This window comes from Balaenoptera borealis, assembly GCF_965194805.1.
Source record: "Balaenoptera borealis genome assembly, chromosome: 2".
In the NCBI taxonomy this organism is placed as follows: Eukaryota; Metazoa; Chordata; class Mammalia; order Artiodactyla; family Balaenopteridae; genus Balaenoptera; species Balaenoptera borealis.
In genome coordinates, this window is record NC_138867.1 from 28,217,540 (window position 1) to 28,237,883 (window position 20,344).

A 20,344-nucleotide genomic window follows, 5' to 3' on the forward strand; every position below is an offset into this window, starting at 1 on the left:
TGAGTTTGGTTCCTGTGATTCAGAAGCAGGAGCCCATTTCAGAGGCTGAGGCAAGCCTCAGGGTGTACAGTGTCTCTTCCTCTGAAGACCTTCCTTGGTGACTTGTCAGCCAGCCTACAGCTACAGCATTCCTACCATGTCTCTAACTTCAAAATGTTCTTCACCAGCAAGCAGATCTCTGAAGCTGATGGATCAGACATCAGCACTGCTTAGAAGCCTTAGCACCCTAGCTGATGAGATCATGCCAGGATCAAGACAAGAAGTGTCATGACTGAAGCAGAGCAGCGCATCGTGGTAAGAGTGTGAACTTCCAAGGGCCACTGCCTGTCTCCAGTGCCCCCTTCTCCATGTTCCGGCTGTGTGACCTCAGCCTCAGCTTCTCCTTTGCAGTGAGAGAACTTAACGCATCAGGGTATTGTGAGGAATAACACATAATAAAGCCCTTAGCACAAGAGCCATTCAGCAAACATTGGCTGTTTATTTGGAAACTCAGCCCTACTTAGAGTATCCTGTGATGGCTGTTTCAGGTCTCAACTGCTCTTCTCATGCCTCCTAAACCCCTGATCTTTTTAAATCCCACATTAGCTTCAACTGTATTTCTGTGAATAGTGGAATTTCACTTTCTTTCTTCAAAGAAGGCAGGTCCTTGCCCATAAGGAAAGTAATGGAGGGGTTTTAAGCAGAGATACTCATAATTTAAAACTCTTTTGTCTTGAATTGGTGCAAGCATCCATTCAAAATTTTAAAACTTGGGAGATCAGCAGGGTTAGGGAAGTCAAAGCCTGGCGCAGCTTTTTTTCCTCTGCTCTTCCCTTCCTGCCTGCTGGTAGATAACGCTAGAATTGATGGGGCTAAACCTGTGATGTAGACAATGTCTAGAAGTTGCTACCCCCGTACTTATAAATCACCTTCATAGAATCTAGAGTTATCCTTACCATTTTTGACCTTGCTGATTTATTTATAGGTGACCTCCAGCAAAAAAGTCCCTCATGAATCAACCAGAGCATGACAGGGAAGTGGGGTAGAGTGAGTATCTCCAAGCAATTCACTATCATTTCCAAACCCTCCACAAGCATTCCCTTCATCTGGACCTCAGTCTTACCACGGAGCAGCCTCCGCTGTGGAAGGTTAAGGAAAGTGGAATCGTTCAAGAAAGGGGGAACGCCTCTGTCAGCTTGGTCCAGTAAGGTTATGGAGCAGCCTGTCAGACGTGACCCTGAGCACTCAGGGAGGGCGAGACAGGGCTGAAGTCAGAGTTGGAGCCAGGCTTGAAGGCCAGCTTTTCGGACAGAATCTACCCTGGGAACTCTACAGCAGCACCGTCTACCCTCTGCAGTATTGCCCTGCCTGGAGCAGACCTGGGTAATAAGGGCACCAGCGTCACAGAGTGGCACCTGAGGCACTGGTGGCTTTGAAATCAGTCCAAGTTCAAACTCTACCTCTGCCAGTTACAAGTGAGGTGAACTTGGGCAACGTAACTTGCCAGAGTCTTTGTTTTAGGCGTGGTTCGAGGCCTTCCCCGTGTCCCTAGAGGTCTTACTGTGCTCCAGCATCACACAATAGTCAGCTGTTCACATCTGTCCTCCACGGTAGACAGCCCCTGACTGCATCATCATACGTCTTTATAGCCCCAGGCTCTGGCATAGTCACTGTCATATTATAAAGCCTCAAAAAATGTTTAATGAATTGAGTACAGAAAATACCAGTGGTCACTGGAGCCCTGACAGTAATAAACCTTACTATGTGCTCTGTATTATATATCCTCTTGCAAGCATGCTGTCTCTGAGAGCAAATTGAACAAATACAGGTATTAATATAGGAACAAACATTTACTAAGGACTGGATGTGTTAAACACATGAGCCCAAAAGAGCTAAAAGATAATACCTGTAATCTAATGATTGTGTCCATAGAATAACTTTGTTAGAAACAAAAGAAAGGCAGTCGTGTCAGTTATACAGCTTTTTTGTGGTCTTTTCTCTTATGGATAAAACCTGATAACCATGTTCCACAATGCTTATGTCAGCATGACATAAAAATCCATGTAGTTTGATTTTCTGCCTAAAATTCAAATCTAATATTTGACACTAGCATCCAAAAACCATAGATATGAACTTTTGGTCCCTAAAAAGAATACTGCTCTTAGAGCATAGCTTTGCTGATTCTCAGAGGGGTAACACCATTCATCACTTCTGATTTTCTTTCCATATGGAGTCACCTTCCGTTACAGTCCTGACCTTGCTCTGCCCTTTTACTCACTCCTCCCCAGGCAAGGAAGAGTGAAACAAGGGAATTCTAGGATGCTTTCTTATCGAAGTATGTTCTGCTCTGCCCTTCCATGCCAGAAGTTTGTAAGAACAGGCACGGTTGTCCAGTGGTGCCAGTGTATGGCAAAGTCTCTATATCTCTGGGGTGCGATGTAGGAAACAAGTTGTTGCCACAGATTTAAGCCTTGTTCTCTACTATCAGCTTTATCAATAACGATGACACTTTTACCTCCATCTGGCTGAATACCTGAGCCTGTTTCTAAGTTGCTTAGGAGCTTAGTGGAGAATGGTGATGTTATTGACCTTCCTCAAACCCCAACTTGACAATACTTATTTGTTAAATAGTATGGAAATTTTATAAATGTGGGTAGCTCTTGGAATTCCAATCCAAAAGGAGGACATTCTCTGACCATTCTGAATAAACTGACAACATACCTTCTCTTTATACAGTCTGTTTTTCTGCTATTGCAGTATAGACATTTTAAACTTCTAAGATTTATTTTGCTTAAAAACTTTTAAAAGATTTATTTTGCTTTTAAGTGCTTTTCTTGGGTGGCAGACTGATATTTTATTTTTATTTGACGTCATGCTAAGACGCAACACATCATCCTAGTAGACTTCCTATATAAGCAATGACCAATTATAAAATATAACAGAGGAAAAGGTCTTACTTATAATAGCATAACTTCACCAGAAAAAGATACCTATGAATAAACTAAATGAAAAATTACCACCTATACAAGGAGAAGTTTATGAAGGTATTGAAGAATATGATGAAGACATGAATTCTATGGAAAGATGTTTATATAAGAAGATTCAACATTATAAAGATGTCAATTCTTCCCATATCAGACTCTACATATAATGCAATTTCAATAAACATAGCAAGGAGATTTTATTTTGGCTAGTGATACTGGTTCTAAAGTTCATATGGAAAAGGAGGGAAACCAGGAAAAAAATTGTAAAGTAAAAGTTAATGAAGGGATTGGCCCTACTATGTACCAAAATACATTATAAAATTGTATTAATTAAAACAATGCATTACTGGCACGTGAGCCGGCAGACAGATGAATGGAACAGAATAGAGTACAGAAGTAGACCTATATTAGATAAAGTAACAATATGTGGTTTAAGGAAAGATAAAAAAAAAAAAGAATGGCTCATAAAATGAAAGATTATTTCTCATTTTCATAAAGTCCAAAACAGGTGTTCCTGCTTGGCAGGCTGTCCTCCAGGCAAGGATTCTGGAGCTCATGCTCCTTGCATCTTTAGCTCTGCCATGCTCAATATGTGGCTTCTCAAGTTTTTCTGGAGGATATCTCCATTCCACATGGCAGAAGGCAAAGAGGATGGAGGATCATGTGTGGGAAGCTTTTATGTGCCAGGTCCATCACTTCCTGACTGCAACCAAAGCTGGGAAGCTAACCTGTTGTGAGCCCAGAGAGAGGAAGGAAAAGCTTTGGTGAATAACTAGCATTCTCTCCCACAAGACCCAGATGCATATGGAACTTAGTATATCACCAGGGTGGCATTTGATATCAATGGGCAAAGATGAATTATTCAATTAATGATCCTGAAGAACTGGATAGCTGTCTCAAAAAAGAAAAAAAAAGTTGGATTCCCAATTCATTCCTTGCAAAAGAATACATTATAGTTCAATCAAATTTGAATGGGAAAAAAAAGGAAGGAAACTATTAGAAAACACCGGAGAAAAGGGAAGTTCTTTTTATAAGTAAGCATGCCCGCCCAGAAGACTCGAGGAAATGTGGGGTTAAGATTGTATAGCGCATTCACCCAGATACAACTATTCCAAGTTTCACAGTCGTATTTCTTCCTTTTCAGGGCCCTCACGTTAACGCAGAACACCAGCTTTGGCTTGCATTCGGCATCCCACTGTAGCTCTGACATTTTTATTATCGTATTCTGAGGCTAATGTTGAGCATAGTCTGCCCTCCTGCTGCAAGAGGTAAGAGTCGAATTAAAATCAGCCATGAAAGCCTTCTGGCTCTCGTGACATGCCCTGCGTTGATAGTTGGCTGACCTGGTGTGCCAGTCTCTTTCTTCAAGGCTTCCAGAAGAGTTAACAGAAGTCAGCCACCTCTACAATCCTTAGGAATACCATTGTCCCACACCATTCAAGAGCTACCACGTATTCCCTAGCCTGGTCCCTTCCACCCGTTCCTCATTCCTAAACAAACAGAGGTGAAAGTCTTAGTAAACGTGCTGCTACAGCATGCTGTGGGTTGTCACCACCCCGACTTAGACCAGCAATGAGGTTCTTGATGCCTTCTGACCAGAGAGTGAGCAAATCCTCTAGTCCCATTCTTGAGGGTCAACTTTCCATGGCCACCTCTGGTACCAGTTTAGGTCTCCGCAAAAGCAGACCTTGAGGCAAGGATTAGGGGGCATGTAGCTTATTGGGGAGGTGACATCAGGAAGAGAGGAAGTAGGGAAAGTGAGATAAGGAAGGTAGAAAAGTCAATAAAGGATACATTAAAGTGAAGATTACTGCTGTAGTCAATGAGAGCTGAATTCACTCTGAGGAACTGGCAAGAATTGCCTGCTGAGAGATGGAGAAGCGTACATATTTATCCACTGATTCCTATTCTTTATTGGTTGGGGGTTGCCTCCGAGAGGCGGATAGACTGTTTCTTCCCAGCCATCCTGGAAAGTCCACCCTTGCAGGGTGGAGCACGTTCCGTGGCACCTCAGAATGGCTTGGGAGGAGAAGCAGAAAGATTCAGACACAAGTTGGATGCTGTCAGAATGTGCAGGAACTGTTATTTATGGCTGCAGGTAAAGTTACTAGCTGGGACATTAACAGCATCTGCTACAGCAAGAATTAAGATACCAATTCTGTCTATATTCCTTTCAAGCAGTTTTAAACAGCATCTGTTGTATTGCTGAAGGTGTAGGCAAACAGCATGCTGATGTACTGTTGTTCCGAATGTGTATTGATACAGCCTCTATGAAGGGCAACTGGACGGTAGCTGTCAATATTGAAGGTGTGGGAATTCCCTGGGGGTCCAGTGGTTAGGACTTCACGTTTTCAGTGCCTAGGGTGTGGGTTCAGTCCCTGGTTGGGGAATTAAGGTCCCTCAAGCTACATGGCATGACCAAAAAATATATATATATAATATATATATTGAAGGTGTATATACTTTTTGATCCAGGTTTAGGAATTTCACTGCTAGGAATTGACCCGAAGATATTGATGCAAAGCCTTTCATACAAGTATTTTCATTGTAATCATAGAGGATTGGGCACCGGTTTCCTCCACGGGGCACTGGGTGAATTATTGTACATCCATATCGTGGCACCCTTAAATAGAAGAGGATCCTCTCTGTGTATTGACATTGAACACTCTTATCAAGAGGCAGCAGAAAATGATTAACTGTTTATTCAGTATACTACTGTACTGTATAAGTGGGAAAAGAAAAAGTGTGTTTGTATATGTACAAACTATCTCCAGATGGAGATTTCTACTTGCTATGGATTGTATTCTTCTTATAACTTTTCTGTTATTTCTAGGGACTTGGGATAAGAGGTGGCGGCTCCAGGGTAGTATTAGTCTACCAAATGGTAGATTGTGAAAACAAGTGTGATGAAAACTGACAAATAATAACAGAGTACAGCAAAGTGACTGGATAGCAGGTAATCATTCACAAACTGGTGGTTTTCCTGTTCACCAGCAATAGATAGTTAGAAAATGTAATGGAAGGGAATTTGCAACAGAAACCTAAGTATAAAACACCTAAGAATAAACATAACAATAAATATATAAGATCTTTACAGGGGAAAAAGTAAACTATAGGACATAGAAAAATACCTAAATAAATGGAGACTATTAATGGTCTCAATATATTATGATGCCAATTCTCTCCAAATTGTTCCATAAAGACAATGTAATCCCCCAAATATCCTAATAACATTTAGTATATAGTTTAACAAGCTAATTTAAGAATTCATAAGTAAGGCTACAAGTGTATGCGTAGCTTAGACAATTATGGAGTGGGGGAAATCAAATGATCAGTAAATATAAAAATCAATGTCATTCTCCCTAGTCATTCCAGACATGTAAATTAAAATAAGATGTAACTTTTCACCATGTAATTGGCAAAAATAAAAAATGTTGATACTACCAATCAAGAATGTGAGGAAATGGTATTCTCCCACTCAACTGACAGAAAAAAATTATTTAAGGCTCTCTGAAAAGCAACGTGGCAGTAACTTTGAAAATGGTAATTATTCATTCTCAATGACCCAGCAATTCCACTTCTCAATATCTATCCTGTATGCATCAAACATGTATTTTAAGTGGCATGCACAAAGATATTCTTACCCCTAGTTCATAGTTGCAAAGAAAAGAAAAAAGGACAACAACCTAAATACCCATCGATATATTCATAAATGGCTAATAAGCCATGGTAAATCCCTACTGTGAAATATTATGTAGTAATTTAAAAGAATGATGTAAATCAATATCTACTGACATGAAAAGAATAAAAAGCAAGGTTTAGAATATTGAATTCAATAGCATCCCACTTATGAAAAATATAAAACACCACAAAACAACACTAAACACTTGTACAGGTACAAGTGCATGATTATACATTAATTTTTTTTTGAATTTTATTTTATTTATTTTTTTATACAGCAGGTTCTTATTAGCTATCCATTTCATACTTATCTGTGTCTCTATTTCTGCCCTGCAAACCAGTTCATCTGTACCTTTTTTCTAGGTTCCATATATATGCGTTAATGTATGATATTTCTGACTTACTTCACTCTGTATGACAGTCTCTATATCCATCCACATCTCTACAAATGACCCAATTTCATTCCTTTTTATGGCTGAGTAATATTCCATTGTATATATGTACTACATCTTCTTTATCCATTCTTCTGTCAATGGGCATTTAGGTTGCTTCCATGACCTGGCTATTGTAAATAGTGCTGCAATGAATATTGGGGTGCATGTGTCTTTTTGAATTATGGTTTTCTCTGGGTATATGCCCAGTAGTGGGATTGCTGGGTCATATGGTAATTCTATTTTTAGTTTTTTAAGGAACCTCCATACTGTTCTCCATAGTGGCTGTATCAATTTACATTCCCACCAACAGTGCAAGAGGGTTCCCTTTTCTCCACACCCTCTCCAGCATTTATTGTTTGTAGATTTTTTGATGATGCTAATTCTAATTGGTGTGAGGTGATACCTCATTGTAGTTTTGATTTGCATTTCTCTAATAATTAGTGATGTCGAGCAGCTTTTCATGTGCTTGTTGGCCATCTTCTTTGGAGAAATGTCTATTTAGTCTTCTGCACATTTTTGGATTGGGTTGTTTGTTTTTTTTTAATATTGAGCTGCATGAGCTGTTTATATATTTTGGAGATTAATCCTTTGTCCATTGATTCATTTGCAAATATTTTCTCCCATTCTGAGGGTTGTTTTTTCTCTTGTTTGTAGTTTCCTTTGCTTTGCAAAAGCTTTAAAGTTTCATTAGGTCCCATTTATTTATTTTTGTTTTTATTTCCATTACTCTGGGAGGTGGGTCAAAAAAGATCTTGCTGTGATTTATGTCAAAGAGTGTTCTTCCTGTGTTTTCCTCTAAGAGTTTTATAGTGTCAGGTCTTACATTTAGTTCTCTAATACATTTTGAGTTGATTTTTGTGTATGGTGTGAGAGAGTGTTCTAATTTCATTCTTTTACATGTAGCTTGTCCAGTTTTCCCAGCACCACTTATTGAAGAGACTGTCTTTTCTCCATTGTATATCCTTGCCTCCTTTGTCTTAGATTAGTTGACCATAAGTGCATGGGTTTATCTCTGGGCTTTCTATCCTGTTCCATTGATCTATATTTATGGTTTTTGTGCCAGTACCATATTGTCTTGATTCCTATAGCTTTGTAGTATAGTCTGAAGTCAGGGAATCTGATTCCTCCAGCTCTGTTTTTTTCCCTCAAGACTGCTTTGGCTATTTGGGGTCTTTTGTGTCTCCATACAAATTTAAAGATTTTTTGTTCTACTTCTGTAAAAAATGCCACTGGTAATTTGATAGGGATTGCATTGAGTCTGTAGATTGCCTTGAGTAGTATAGTCATTTTCACAATATTGATTCTTCCAATCCAAGAACATGGTATATCTCTCCATCTGTTTGTCTCATCTTTGATTTCTTTCATCAGTGTCTTATAGTTTTCTTCATACAGGTCTTTTGTCTCCCTAGGTAGGTTTATTCCTAGGTATTTTTTTCTTTTTGTTGCAATGGTAAATGGGAGTGTTCCCTTAATTTCTCTTTCAGATTTTTCATCATTAGTGTATAGGAATGCAAGAGATTTCTGTGCATTAATTTTGTATCCTGCAACTTTACCAAATTCATTGATTAGCTCTAGTAGTTTTCTGGTGGCATCTTTAGGATTCTCTATGTATAGTATCATGTCATCTGCAAACAGTGACAGTTTTACTTCTTCCTTTCCAATTTGTATTCCTTTTATTTCCTTTTCTTTTCTGATTGCCATGGCTAGGACTTCCAAAACTATGCTGAATAAAAGTGGCGAGAATGGGCATCCTTGTCTTGTTCCTGATCTTAGAGGGAATGCTTTCAGTTTTTCACCATTGAGTGTGATATTAGCTGTGGGTGGCCTTTATTATGTTGAGGTAGGTTCCCTCTATGCACACTTTCTGGAGAGTTTTTATCATAAATGGTTGTTGAATTTTTTTTAAAGCGGTTTTTATTTATTTTATTTATTATTATTATTTTTGGCTGCGTTGGGTCTTCATTGCTGCGTGCATGCTTTCTCTAGTTGTGATGAGCGGGGGCTACTCTTCGTTACAGTGCATGGGCTTCTCATTGTGGTGGCTTCTCTTGTGGAGCACAGGCTCTAGGCATGTGGGCTTTAGTAGTTGCAGCATGCAGGCTCAGTAGTTGCTACACATGGGCCCTAGAGTGTGCAGGCTTCAGTAGTCATGGAGCATGAGCTCAGTAGTTGTGGCGCACAGACTCTAGGGCCTGTGGGCTTCAGTAGCTGTGGCATGCGGGCTCAATAGTTATGGCTTGCAGGCTCTAGAGCACAGGCTCAGTAGTTGTGGCACATGGGCTTAGTTGCTCTGCAGCATGTGGGATCTTCCCAGCCCAGGGATTGAACCCGTGTCCCCTGCATTGGCAGGCGGATTCTTAATCACTGTAGCTTTTTTCTGCATCTATTGAGATGATCATATGGTTTTTATTCTTCAATTTGTTATGTGATATATCACATTGATTGATTTGTAGATATTGAAAAATCCTTGCATCCCTGGGATAAATCCCACTTGATTATTGTTTATGATCCTTTTAATGTATTGTTAGAGTTGGTTTGCTAGTATTTTGTTGAGGATTTTTGCATCTATGTTCATCAGTGATATTGGCCTGTAATTTTCTTTTTTTGTGATATCTTTGCCTGGTTTTTGTATCAGGGTGATGGTGGCCTCATAGAATGAGTTTGGAAGTGTTCCTTCCTCTGCCATCTTTTGGAGTAGTTTTGGAAGGATGGATGTTAACTCTTCTCTAAACGTTTGGTAGAATTGACTTGTGAAGCCTTCTGGTCCTGGACTTTTGTTTGTTGGGAGCTTTTAAATTACTGACTTATTTTCAATACTGGTAATTGGTCAGCTCATATTTTCTACTTCTTCCAGGTTCAGTTTTAGGTGATTGTTCCTTTCTAAGAATTTGTCCATTTCTTCTAGCTTGCCTATTTTATTGGTGTATAGTTGCTTGTAGTAGTCTCTTATGATCCTTTATATTATATTTCTGTGCTCTCATTGGTAACTTCTCTCTTTTCATTTCTGATTTTATTGATTTGGGTTATCTCCCTTTTTTCTTTTTTTTTAAAGATTTATTTATTTTATTTATTTTTGGCTGCATCGGGTCTTAGTTGCAGCACGCAGGATCTTTGTTGAGGCATGCGGGATCTCTCTAGTTGTGGTGTGTGAGTTTTCTCTTCTCTAGTTGTGGCACATGGGCTCCAGGGCGCCTAGGCTCTGTAGTTGTGGGGCGTGGGTTCCAGAGCACGTGGGCTCTGTAGTTTGTGGCATGCAGACTCTCTTGTTGAGGCGTGAGATCTCAGCAGTTGTGGCACATGGGCTTAGTTGCCCCGTGGCATGTGGGATCTTCGTTCCCTGACCAGGGATTGAACCCGTGTCCCCTGCATTGTAAAGCGGGTTCTTTACCACTGGACCACCAGGGAAGCCCCTCCCTTTTTTTCTTGATGAATCTGGCTAAAGGTTTATCAATTTAGTTTATCTTTTCAAAGAACCAGATTTTAGTTTCATTGATCCTTTCTATTGTTTTTTAGTCTCTATTTCATTTATTTAGCCTCTGATCTTTATGGTTTCTTTCCTTCTACTCACTTTGGGTTTTGTTTGTTCTTCTTTCTCTAGTTGCTTTAGGTGTAAGTTTAGATTTATTTGCAATTTTTCTTGTTTCCTGAGGTAAGCTTGTATCAGTGTAAACTTCCCTCTTAGAACTGCTTTTGCTGTGTCCCATAGGTTTTGGATCATTGTGTTTTCATTTTCATTTGTCTCTAGGTATTTTTTGATTTCCACTTTGATTTCTTCAATGATCCATTGGTTGTTTAGTAGCAGATTGTTTAACCTTCATGTGTTTGTGTTTTTTGCAGTTTATTTTTTTCTTATAGTTGATTTCTAGTTTCATAGCACTGTGGTTGGAGAATTTTTTTAAAGCATAATCCAGTGAGAAATACTGGCATAGTAACAAGAGATAAATTAAACTCTTAATAAAGAACTACGACAGTAAGATTAGAATCTTGCCTTTTAAGAAAAAAAAAAGCTGAAAGTAGCTTGATGAAAGGAGGTATAAAAAATGGTTGGGGCATCTGGGATATAGCAAGAAAATCAAAATGCATAAAGATGGTGAAAACTAAGTACTATGCCCATCTAAGACAAAACATGTAACCACACTGAGCCAAAAGGAAGAAGGGGGGCGATATGGAGGGGGGTGGAGAAGAAGCAAAGTACAAAAGAGTATCTAAAGAGTATCTATGGCATGTTACTCTTCACATAGCAAGAAGGAGATGACCTAGAGGGGTGGGATAGGGAGGATGGGAGGGAGGCTCATGAGGGAGGGGATATGGGGACATATGTGTGCATATGGCTGATTCACTTTGGTGTACAACAGAAACTAACAGTATTGTGAAGCAATTATACTCCAATAAAGATCTATTAAAAAAAAAAGAAAATACATATGTATCTTATTTGTGCAAAAGATATATTCCCTGACTTACAATGCAGTTACATCCCGATAAACCTATCTTAAAGTTGAAAATACATTTAATACACCTAACCTACTGAATATCATAGTTTAGCCTAGCCTACCTTAAACGTGTGGAGAACACTAACATTAGCCTACAGTTGGGCAAAACCATCTAACACAAAAGCCAATTTTATAATAAAGTATTGAATATCTCATGGAGTATTGAATACTGTACTAAAAGTGAAAGACAGCATGGTTGTCTGAGTACAGAATGGTTGTAAGTGTATTGTTTGTTTACGCTCATAGTCACGTGGCTGATGGAGCTACAGCTTGCTGCCCCTGCACAGCATCACAAGAGAGTATCTACCGCATGTCACTCGCCTGGAAAAGATCAAAATTAAAAATTCTAAGTAAAAATGGGTATAGCTTCACACCACTGTAAAGCCAAGAAATCATAAGTCGAAAAATCTTAAATCAGGGATGCTGTGTACAGGAAAGATAAACCAGAAACTGAAGAGGTGGGCTGCCTATATGGTATGGGTAACAAAGAGGTGAAAGGATGGGAAAATTAGAAGGGGGTGATGGGGTGAGGAGGGAGTGACACTTTGCTGAGTACTATGTGTGTAGCTTCGACTCTGAAAACCTTACTAATGTCTCACATAACCAAAAAATAAATTATTAAAATCAACCAGGATGGGAGAAGAACCCAAAATGGAGTATGAATAGTAACAAATTAGCAAGTTAAATATATTACAAATGACTAACATAACCATACTGAAGGAGATGGGGAAGAAAAACAACTAACCAAACTAACAATGGAAAACAGTATATTAACTGGATACTGAAAGCCTAAAGATAAAAAGCACTGTTTATAATGACTATAATCTAGCTAGTAAATTTGTTTCTCATAGGGGTGTGGATTAACCATTCAGTAACTACTTTGTGTGTATACTAGTACTCAACAAATAAGTGAATACACTGTATATCAGGGCCATGATTCTATTAATAATTCTCAGAGGTATGTTACAAATAAGGAAAGGGGGACATGGCTAGAAGGAACCCTGGTGTTGAGTTGGAATCAGAGGTATCAGTATAGAAATCATTATTTTTAGTACATATCTAATACACACACACACACACACACACACACACACACATTTAGATGTGTGTGGGGGGGGAGGGTTAGTACATGTACTTACATCTCCTAGCTCCATGTGCTAAGATGACCAAGAAGCAGTGGTACTCTTACTGCAATAAGCACACCTAGAACCTAGATCTTGAATTCTAAACACCGTTCCTCAGTGAAAGGAACAAGACCTCCTTTGGAAAATACAAGATGAGTATGGAATGACCTGTTGTACCGGAAAATAAGGAGGTAGTTGAGGTACTTGAAAAAAGATGGGAACATGTCAAAAAGACACAGGAACCGGTGTGAAGAAGTTCCCAGTGGACAAAGCTGGAACAGTTTGAGCTTAACAAAATTAAAAATAATAGTATTGAATTTGAGCTCAGAATAAAACAAATTTCCATGAATCCATACCAACATAAAAAAGGATTGAAGGGCTTCCCTGGTGGCACAGTGGTTGAGAATCCGCCTGCCAATGCAGGGGACACGGGTTCAAGCCCTGGTCCGGGAAGATCCCACATACCATGGAGCAACCAAGCCCATGTGCCACAACTACTGAGCCTGTGCTCTAGAGCCCGTGAGCCACAACTACTGAGCCCACGTGACTAGAGCCCATGCTCCGCAACAAGAGAAGCCACCGCAGTGAGACGCCCGCGCACCACAACCAAGAGTAGCCCCCACTCTGCACAACTAGAGAAAGCCCGCATGCAGCAACGAAGACCCTACACAGCCAAAAATAAATAAATTAAATAAATAAATTTTTTAAAAAAGGAATTGAATAAATACAGGTATAGGGGAAACAATAACTCTTCTTACAAAAAAATTCCAACTAATAAATGTAGAAGAAATGAGAGAAATAAAAAAATTACCAGGCTTCCCTGGTGGCGCAGTGGTTGAGAGTCTGCCTGCCAGTGCAGGGGACACGGGTTCAAGCCCTGGTCTGGGAAGATCCCACATGCCGTGGAGCAACTGGGCCCGTGAGCCACAACTGCTGAGCCTGCGTGTCTGGAGCTTGTGCTCCACAGCAAGAGAGGCCGCGATGGTGAGAGGCCCGCGCACCGCGATGAAGAGTGGCCCCCGCTTGCCACAACTAGAGAGGGCCCTCACACAGAAACGAAGACCCAACACAACCATAAATCAATAAATAAATTTAAAGAAAAAAAAAAAAATTACCACCAGGCAGACACCACCATAATAAGTGTTGCAGGTCTGGTCAGTTTGATGGATGCTAAAATCAGTTGTGAGTGTTTGAGAAGAAATTAGATATTTCATAGTCTCAGAGTATTTCTCTAAGATATTTGTCAATTACATAGGGAAAACTGGTAACTTTACTGTGGAGAATCTCTGCAGACACCTCCTTAGCCAAGTGATCAAGGTTAATAAATCACCAGCAACAAATCACATTGAAATCATTATGCACTGAGATGGACACAATATCACTTCTGGGTTAATCTTGCTAAAAATGCAACACCTCAAGCTAATCGTGAGAAAACATCAGACGAACCCAAGTTGAAAGACATTCTACAAACTATCAAGGTCATGAAAGACAAAGAAAGACTGAGAAACCATCACAGATTGCAGGAAACCAAGGAGCCAATAACTAAATGCAATGTGGATCATGGGTTGGATCCTGAAGCAGAAAAAGGACATTAAGGGGAAAATGAGTGAAATTTAAATAAGATCTGTGTTTGGTTAATAGTATTCACCAATGCTATTTTTCTGGTTTTGGTAATTGTATAATGGTTATGGAATTGTGAAAATTACGGAAGCTGGGAGAAAGGCATATGTAAGCTATTTGTACTATTTCTGCAACTTTCCTCTAAGTGGAAAATTATTTCAAAAGAAAAAGAGAACATAGAGAGAAAGGGCATTGTTCTCAATACTCTATTTCTTTGTATTTGCTATATTCAACCCTGCCAATGTGCTTGCATCTCCCTGCTCTACTTGATGGCACAAAATATTACATGCTGGGAAATTGTGCAGATGAACCAATATAGTTTCCATGGCATACTGACATCATTTCCCTACTTTCCAATCTCATATGAGCTTAATTAATGGACCTTAAAGAATTTTACCAAAATAGACTATATTGAAGTTGCATGTGACATATTTGATTAAAATGGAATCATGAAATATGAGGGGGGAAATCAGTATTTAAAAGTCAATATAAGCCTGCAATAGCCAAAACAATCTTGAAAAATAACAAATTTGTAAGACTAACACTTCCTGATTTCAAAACTTATTACTTACCTATAGTAATCAAAACAGTGTGATAGTGGCATGAGGATAGACATATAGACCAAAAGAATAGAATAGAGAGCCCCCAAATAAACCCAAGCATATCTGGTCAATTGATTTTCAATAGGAGTGCCAAGACCATTAAATGGGGAAAGACAGTCTTTATAACAAAAAGTAATGAGAAAACTGGATATGCACATGCAAAAGAATGAAGTTGGATCTTTACCTTATACCATATACAAAAACTAACTCAAAACAGATCAAAGGCTTAAGGTTAAGAGCTAAAAGTAAAGAACTTTAAAATGAAAACATAGGGGAAAGTCTTTATGACATTGGATTTGGCAATAATTTCTTGGATATGACACCAAAAACATAGGCAATAAAGAAAAAATAGAAAAATTGGACTTCATCAAAGACATTTGTGCATTAAAGGACATTATCAAGAAAGTAAAAAGACAGTTTATAGAGTAGGAGAAAATATTTGCAAATCATCTATCTGATAAAGGATGTTAATCCAGAATATATAAATAATTCCTATGAGGCAATGGGTTAAAAAAACCTCAATTCAAAAATGGGAAAAGATCTTGAATAGGCATTTCTCCAGAGAAGATATACAACTAGACAATAAGCACATGAAAAGATGTTTAACATCATTAGTCATTAGGGAAATGCAAATCCAAACCACAATGAGATACCACTCTATGCCCATTAGGATGGCTATGATTCTAAAACAAACAACAAAAACAAACAAAAAAGGAAAATAACAAGTGTTGGCAATGCTTTGGAGAAATTGGAATCTTCATATATTGCTGTAGGAAAGTAAAATGGTTTAGCCGCTGTGGAAAATAGTTTAGCAGTTCCTCAGAAAGTTAAACATTGAATTACCGTATGACCCAGCAATTCCATTCCAATGTATATACCACAAAAAAACTGAAAGCAGGGATTCAAACAGGCACTTGTACACCAATATTCATAACAGCATTATTCACATTAGTCAAAAGGTGGAAACAACCCAAAAGTTCATCTACAGGTGAATGGATAAACAAGTTGTGGTATATATATACAATGGGATATTATTCAAACATAAAAAGGAATGGAATTCTGATACATGCTACATACAACATGGATGAACCTTGAAAACATTTTGCTAAGTGAAATAAGCCAAACACAAAAGGACAAGTATTGTATGATTCTACTTCTATGAGGTACCTAGAACAGGCAAATTCATAGAGACAGTAAGTAGAATAGAGGTTACCAGGGCCTGGAAGGAAGGGGCAATGGGGAGTTGTTGTTTAATGGGCACAGATTTTCTGCTTGGGATGATAAAGTTCTGGAAATGGATAGTGGTATTGGTTGCACAACATTGTGAAAGCACTTAATGCCACTGAATTGTACACTTAAAAAGGTAAATTTTATGATACACATATATTTTTTTCTTTAACAGTTTTATTGAGGTATAATTCACATATAATAAATGACACATTTAAATTTTCAGTTTTATATGATACATATATTTTAACACAAAAGCTCAATACTATACATGAAACATATAATATTGTATGTCAAATATACTCAATTAAAAAAATTAAATTACATTCCAAAAAACTCAATAAAACATATGATGTGAAATACAGATGTATAATCATAGTAATTAACAATTATAAGTAGACATTTAAAAATTTTGTCTATATCCCCTGAAGTTTGTATATTCTAGTTGTCCAAAGAACATTTTGAGAAACTTATCATTAGGAAAATGAGGGATCTCCTAGATATAGTCTGCCTTATCTGTAAGTGTATATGCTCGTGTGCATGTGTGTGTGTGTGTGTGTGTGTGTTGTATGATGGGAAATAGAAGAAAAGAGAAGAGGATACTACCTCTTCGTATTGAAAGAAGGTCATCCTTTTTGCTTGTCCTGGGGAAAAAAGAACACTGACATGACATACTTTTGGGAATGCTGCAGACTGATCAAGAAAAAAAGGAGGGAAAGTACACATTACCAACATTAAAAATGAAGGAGGGGATATCACCACAGACCCTACATACATTAAAAGGCAAATAAAGGAATGTAGTGAATAACTTTATGCCTATAAACTTGACAAATAGATGAAAAGAAAGAGTTCTTTGAAAAACACAACTTACCAAACTGATACAAAAAGAAATAGAAAATTTTCATAACTCTATTTTTAAAGTTGAATTGATGATGGAAAGCCTTCCTGCAAAGAAAACTGCAGGTCCAGATGGTTTTCTTTGGGAATTCTATCAAACATTTAAGGAAGAAATTATACTAATCTTACACAAACTCCTTTAGAAAATAGAAAGTGTTCCCAGCTCATTTTATGAAGCCAAGATAATACTGCCAAAAACTTGACAGAAGCACTACAAGAAAATTGGAGACCAACATCTCTTAAGTTGCAAAAATCTTTCACAAAATATTAGCAAGTCAAAAGCAGCAATACTACATCATGATTAAGTAGGTGTATTCTAGGAATAGAGGTTGCCTTAACATTTGAAAATCAGTTGGTGTTATTTGCCACTGTAACAGAATAAAGGAGAAAAACCATATAACCATACCAATGAATGGAAAAATGCCTCATAAAATTCAACAGCCATCATGATTTTAAAACAAAAACCTCTTTGCAAACTAGGACATGAAAGGGAACTTTTTGTTAAATTTAAAAGCATCTAGGAAGAACCTAAAGATAATATCATACCTAAAGGTGAAATATTGAATATTCTTCTCTCAAGATTATAAACAAAGCTAAGATGTTCACTCTCACCACATTTTTCAATATTATACTGGAGACCTTAGCCAATGTAAAAAGGTAAGAAAAAGATATAAAAGTCATACATATTACAAAGGAAGAAATAAAATCATTAGCATTTAAACAAGCATTAAAATCCACAAAATACTTAGGAACAAATTTAACAAAAGACATGCAAGACCTCTACAGTGAAAACTATAACACGTTACTGCCAAGGCTTGAGCTGCAATTTAATGACTGCTATCCATGAAAATACTTTGTAAGGAGATTCTGTTTGAGGCACTTTAATATTTTGATGAAGTGTTCCTCAAGCTGGACAAAAAGCAATACCCTGGCCCTGGAAAGATTTGCATTACTACTACTCAGTCCGACTAATAGTGGGCTAACAATTTTATAACAAAAAAATAAGTCTGCAATTATTATGTTTTTTTTTTTCCTCAGCCCACCTGGATAATATTGATGTACCCTTCCCTCAGAGCACTATACATGACATTCCAGAGAAGGCTGGCAGAGCCCTGCTGAAAACCCAAGCATTGTATCTTGTTGATTTTCCTTCGATGTTTGATTAGCATACCCTACCTACATCATCCTCCAACTCTGGATCATGCAGTGACTCTGAAAGCCACTCCGGGAGCGGCCCATTGAAACCTGGTGGGTGCAGAGCAGTCTCTCTTGCCCTTGCTGGAGAATGACCTATAAAAAGTGGGGTACTCACCTGCTACAGTAATGGAGAGGTAGGTACATGTAAAGAACCACAATCTACCTGTTCTCTTTCTCTTTTCTCCCCTCCTTTAATCCCTTCAGAGTTTTTTTTTTTTTTTTTGGCCGCACCCTGCAGCTATGCAGGATCTTAGTTCCCTGACCAGGGATTGAACCAGTGCCCCCTGCAACAGAAGCGTGGAGTCTTAACCACTGGACTGCCAGATAAGTCCCCAGAGATTTCTATTTTTGAGTTTTTATGAGCTTAATTCTGAACAGTTTTCGAACAAAACCTATTGCCCTGTAAACAAAGACCCTCTACTTTTATACTTTGTGTATTATCAAGCAATATTTGGACTTACACCTGCCTTTGTCAATTTGAAATAATTTAAGGTTAATTTAATAGGTTTTTCTTCCATTTTGAGTTTATTTTTGTATATGGTGTGAGAAAATGTTCATAGTTCATTCTTTTTTTTTAATTTAATTTAATTTAATTTTTTACACAGCAGGTTCTTATTAGTTATCTATTTTATACATATTAGTGTATATATGTCAATCCCAGTCTCACAATTCATCCCAGCCCTCATCCCCCTTTCCCCCTTGCTGTCCATATGTTTGTTCTCTATGTCTGTGTCTCTATTTCTGCCTTGGAAATAGGTTCATCTGTACCATTTTTCTAGATTCCACATATATGCGTTAATATATGATATTTATTGTTCTCTTTCTGACTTACTTCACTCTGTATGACAATCTCTAGGTTCATCCACATCTCTACAAATGACCCAATTTCATTCCTTTTTATGGCTGAGTAATATTCCATTGTATATATGCACCACATCTTCTTTATCCATTCATCTGTCAATGGACATTTAGGTTGCTTCCATGACCTGGCTATTGTAAATAGTGCTGCAATGAACATTGGGGTGCATGTGTCTTTGAATTATGGTTTTCTCAGGGTATATGCCCAGTAGTGAGATTGCTGGGTCATATGGTAATTCTGTTTTGAGTTTTTTAAGGAACCTCCATACTGTTCTCCATAGTGTCTGTTATCAATTTACATTCCCACCAACAGTGCAAGAGGGTTCCCTTTTCTCCACACCCCCTCCAGCATTTGTTGTTTGTAGATTTTCTGATGGTGCTCATTCTAACTTGTGTCAGGTGATACCTCATTGTAGTTTTGATTTGCATTTCTCTAATGATTAGTGATGTTGAGCAGCTTTTCATGTGCCTCTTGGCCATCTGTATGTCTTCTTTGGAGAAATGTCTATTTAGGTCTTCTGCCCATTTTTTGATTGGGTTGTTTGTTGTTTTGATATTGAGCTGCCTGAGCTGTTTATGTATTTTGGAGATTAATCCTTTGTCCATTGATTCGTTTGCAAATATTTTCTCCCATTCTGAGGGTTGTCTTTTAGTCTTGTTTATAGTTTCCTTTTCTGTGCAAAAGCTTTAAAGTTTCATTAGGTCCCATTTGTTTATTTTTGTTTTCATTTCCATTACTCTGGGAGGTGGGTCAAAAAAGATCTTGCTGTGATTTATGTCAAAGAGTGTTCTTCGTATGTTTTCCTCTAAGAGTTTTATAGTGTCCAGTCTTACATTTAGTTCTCTGATCCATTTTGAGTTTATTTTTGTATATGGTGTTAGAGAGTATTCTAATTTCATTCTTTTACATGTAGCTGTCCAGTTTTCCCAGCACCACTTATTGAAGAGACTGTCTTTTCTCCATTGTATATCCTTGCCTCCTTTGTCATAGATTAGTTGACCATAGGTGTGTGGGTTTATCTCTGGGCTTTCTATCGTGTTCCATTGATCTATATTTCTGTTTTTGTGCCAGTACCATATTACCATATTATCTTGATTACTGTAGGTTTGTACTATAGTCTGAAGTCAGGGAGTCTGATTCCTCCAGCTCCGTTTTTTTCCTTCAAGATTGCTTTAGCTATTTGGGGTCTTTTGTGTCTCCATATAAATTTTAAGATTTTTTGTTCTAGTTCTGTAAAAAATGCCATTGGT

At 38.0% G+C, this 20,344-nt stretch overlaps 1 protein-coding gene across 1 annotated transcript in view; it reads left to right on the forward strand.

Annotated features, from left to right (window-relative positions):
- LOC309624322 (UPF0489 protein C5orf22) overlaps positions 1-20,344 on the forward strand; it is a 51,645-nt gene that overhangs the window by 20,975 nt on the left and 10,326 nt on the right. Inside the window, exons 10-11 of the mRNA XM_082382408.1 lie at positions 168-5,919; positions 18,077-18,369. The gene's annotated coding sequence lies outside the window, so the exon portion shown is untranslated. The remainder of the gene's footprint in view (positions 1-167; positions 5,920-18,076; positions 18,370-20,344) is intronic.